The 4560-nt window shown below is 36.2% G+C and overlaps 1 long non-coding RNA gene across 1 annotated transcript; it reads left to right on the top strand.

Moving 5' to 3' along the window:
* The first annotated feature begins 283 nt into the window (after window positions 1-283).
* On the top strand, window positions 284-1585 carry LOC137625768 (uncharacterized). The gene is made up of 3 exons (XR_011040896.1): window positions 284-733; window positions 970-1059; window positions 1278-1585. It is a non-coding gene; the product is annotated as an uncharacterized lncRNA (long non-coding RNA).
* The last annotated feature ends 2975 nt before the right edge of the window (window positions 1586-4560 follow it).

The following is a 4560-nucleotide window of genomic DNA, read 5'->3' as shown; positions in this document are numbered from 1 at the left end:
TTTTCTAGAAAATGCACGCGTGCCAGCGTGGAAAATTGTCCTGTTTGCGAACCATTTCGTCCAAAAAGCTGGGACCATGCTACAGTAATTCGCACTCTGCATTTTTCTACCAGGACAAGTGTCGATTGGCGTAGTTTTTGTTCAGAGGTTACGCTAAACTGGCTGTATACCCAGGAACCTATTGGTGGTCCCGATATCATCGTGGAAATCGATGAAACATTTTTTGTGAAACGAAAATACCATCGTGGTGGACAATTGAGCCAGGTCTGGCTATTCGGTGGGATTGAGCGCTTATCAAAGAAAAAATTCATCATTCCCCTGCATAAAGAAGGACAGGATCGTAGTGCTGAAACTTTGATTCCGTTGATACGGCAATACATTAAAGCTGGGTCAGTTATCATGAGCGACGGTTGGGCCGCTTACAAGACACTGTCGAATGAAGGATATATTCACAAAGTTATTAATCATTCGGAGAACTTTGTGGATCCAAATGATCCTAGTATTCATACCCAGACGATTGAGCGGCAGTGGAGAAACGTGAAAGAATGGTCAAAGAGACCGGGGATGAAAGCAGATTACTTTGACCAGTATTTTTCGAGGTATCTGTTCGTCGAGTCTTATCCCATTAATCCGGTCCATCAGTTTTTCCTGGAAGTGGGAAAACTATACAGACCGCATGGAAACCATCCCCGTCCTCCCGTTTACGAGTCCGACGATGAATGAACAGTTTAAGGTTAGTTAACTTTTCTCATTTTTGAGTATATCATAACTTCCACGTGTCTTCATGAATTATATTTAGTAAATGCCTTACATTCTTCCCTGTTTTAATTATATTGGTTTTAAATGAATGTATGATAGACTATGTTGTTAGTGGATTATTATTCACCAAGTTAAATATTTTTATTATTCACCACGTTAAATATCTTATCTGTATGAGTGCTGTTCATTAATTGTTATATTATGTTACAGAACCTTCTCCTACCGCCACCAGTCCAACCGTTGCCGATCCTGACCTGAACCTGAATATGCCGTCTTTACTCGTTTCTTCTTTAATTTACGGTAGGTTAAATCTTCACAAAATACGTTCCATTTTTTATTATAATATATTTCAGTGTCTTCATCAATTATATAAAGTAATTGCCTCATATTCTTCCCCATGTTATTTTTATTGTTTTTAAAATGAATATATGAAAGATTATGCGTTTGCGAATCATCAAACACCAAGTTAAACATTAAATGTGTGAGAACTGTTCACTAATTCTTATACTCTATTACAGATCCTTTTCCTACCACCGTCAATCCCACCGTTGCCATACACCACCTGACTGACCCACGTTTCTTCTTTAATTTACGGTGAGTTAAATCTTCAAAAAATTCGTTCCTTATTTTAATAATATAATATATTTCAGTGTCTTCATCAATTTTATAAAGTAAATGCCTCATATTCTTCCCCGTTTTATTTCTAATGTTTTTAAAATGAATATATGAAAGATTATGCGTTTTCGAATTATCAAACACCAAGTTAAACATTAAATGTGTGAGAACTGTTCACTAATTCTTATACTCTATTACAGACCCTTTTCCTACCGCCATCAATCCCACCGTGGCCGACCCACGATTTACGGTAAGTTAAATCTTCACATAATTCGTTCCCATGTTTTATTAATGAGTTTATATGATCATAAGAAAGAATTGGGGTGTTTGTAAGTATGATACGTATTTATGTAAGGATGTGGGTTTAAGAATACAGTTTTCTGGGGGGGGGGGGTCGCAGGGGGGCGGTAGCCCCCCCGTTAAGTTCCTTTGGGAATAAGAATACGGCAATGTAAGGGGGGTCGCAGGGGGGCGTTAGCCCCCCCGTTAAGTAAGGGTATGGCTTGTAGTCTAAGGTTAGGTTGGGAAGTTCAAGTTAGGTAGTGTTCTTAAAAACCTATTATTCCTGAGTGACGTTCACTAATATTTTATTCCATTGCAGACCCCATGTAAACCACCATTCGGTCTTCTATTATCTACCCTGGCCGTTTTCCATCGTTTCTCCAACAAGGTAAGTTATTATCCACACAATGTGTTCCCCCATATAATATATTAATTCTATTGATGACTGAGAAAGGGTTGTTATTTCTTAATTATTAATCCAAATTCTGGGTATAGTGTAACCAATGGTGAGATCAGTTCAAGTCGTGTTTTATTTTAATGCTTGTGTCGGAATTGGTATCTCGTGTTTTCTCGATATTATGTGAACAGTGAACTTAGTGCATTTTTCGGTTGTTGGAATATGAAAAACATCCATTTGACGAAATTGACGACATTTTCAGTGGGAAAGGGGGGGGGGGGGGGTTCTGCAAGAATGCCGTTTTCTCGTGTTTTCTCGTCATTACGAATTTCTTTGTGAACTTAGTGTTTTTTGGGTAGTTGGAATCTGTAATCCTATGATGAAAAAGCACCATTTGCCGTCATTTACAGTGGGGAGGGGGGGGGGGGTTGCACGTTAAAAATGCCCTTTACCCGTGTTGCTCGTGGTTTCCTTTTTTTCGTGATTTTAGTGCCTTTTTGGGGTGTTTGAAATTCAAGGTCAAGTAGCTCAAAACCGGTCTTTTTGCGACATTCTAGAGCATCGGAAACGTTCAAAACACCTATAATCACATCACGTTCCAATTTTTTTTTGCCGAAAATACTATTGTTTTAATGTAAAAATTTACCAAAACCTTCTGAGTTTTTTGTAGGTATTATGTCACTTGATGGCCTAAAACATCTAAATATTATATTACTTAAGGCATAAGAGCAGGACAAGCAAAAAATACACCCCTCTCCCGAAAAAGAAAAAACGAGAAATTACGATTTTTGTCTGATGACAAAAATATTGGATATAAAATCATAGTCACCCCTGAGCCCATTTTCCTTGATGTCACTGATATGAGAAAACGACTTTGAACAGTTTTTAAGGGGTAAACTATAAAAATTAGAAAATTACTAATGATATTTCATATTTTTACAATTAACATAAGGGGGACGTTGATGACCAGGGGGGGGGGGGGGTCATTATAGAGGCTGGAGATGAATTCTACACATATCACGGCCTTCTGATAGGCAAAAGGAAGACTTTTAGCAAAGAAAAAAAATTGGCAAAAATCACCCTCTCATAGTGGAGACAACCCTTACTAACGAAGGCAGTCTAATACTCCCTCCACTGTAACACAGTCCAGGAGCTTCATTCTTCCGTTTCTGAGCGTCACAATCTTTACCTAGGTGTGATATTAAGCCATTCTGTACTCTAATTTCTGTATCATAAGGGTATCTTGGATTGTAAGTGAAGGCACCAAGATGTCTTTGTACATCATATAAAAGGACATGCTCTTAATTTTGTATGCATATCTCTGTCAATATATTTATTCTCAGCTCCTTTTGATGTTTCTTGGTTTCGAAGGACAATCATTCTTTGTTAGTTATCCTGAAGTCGAGTCATTCTTTGATTTCTTGATTCCTGATTTCTTATAACTGCTATTCTTTGTTGATTATTTGCAAGGTGATTATTTCTTTGGTCTTCATCCTGTGCTTCACGTTCAGTAGCCATTATTTTTGCTTTAGTTTTCCTTCCTAAATTCATCTGTTTCTCGGCTTCTTCTTCACATCTAGCTTCCATTCTGCTTACATTAGTGTTCCTTCTCAAATTCATCTGATGTTTTACTTCAGCTTCAAGTCATACTCATATCCATCTGCTTTCTGCCTTTTACCTCACATCTGTTTACATTATGTTCCTTCTTAAATCCATCTGCTCTTCAATTTCTGCTTTATGGCTACGTGCTATTCTACTTACATGAGTTTTTCTTTTTTCTTCATCCTATGTCTCACATCCAGCTGTCATTCTTCTTGCATTTGTTTCCCTACATATATTCCTCTGCTCCTCTGTTTCCTGCTATCCTTTTTTTCACCGAATTTGCTTCTTCGAATTTACCGAATGAGAACCTCTTTTTAGGTGTCATCATTTAGTGGACAACTGAAAAAAAAAGATGAAAATATTACAAGTCAATCATCAAATATTCAGTGGAAATTCTTTTTAGGTGGCATCAATTTGTAGAGAAAAAAATACATAGCTCGCAATCAATAAATATTCTGTGAGTGTTTGTGCATTTCTTCAGACGGAAAAGAGAATCAGTGTATACTATGTGTGGAGGTTGGTGGGGGTGGGGGGGTTGGGGGGCCTAAGGGGGTTTTGATAGCTACCAAGGACCCCATTTCTCAGGACAAAAACCCCATTTCTTAAGACAAAATTTCGATATCAAAATACCCTAATAAATCTCCAATATTTATACAATATGTATGTTGATATCCATTGCTATTGTTTCATTATTATCAAATGCAGTTTTTGGGAGTCTGTAATTATTACATATATATATATATATATATATATATATATATATATATATATATATATATATATATATATATATATATATATATATATATATATATATATATATATATATATATATATATATATATATATATATATATATATATATATATATATATCTTACATTCGTTATTAAGTCAGGAAAGTAG

This window comes from Palaemon carinicauda, chromosome 32, assembly GCF_036898095.1.
Source record: "Palaemon carinicauda isolate YSFRI2023 chromosome 32, ASM3689809v2, whole genome shotgun sequence".
Lineage (NCBI taxonomy): Eukaryota > Metazoa > Arthropoda > Malacostraca > Decapoda > Palaemonidae > Palaemon > Palaemon carinicauda.
The sequence above is the reverse complement of the archived record's forward strand: the minus strand, read 5'-3'. Positions and strand labels throughout refer to the sequence as shown.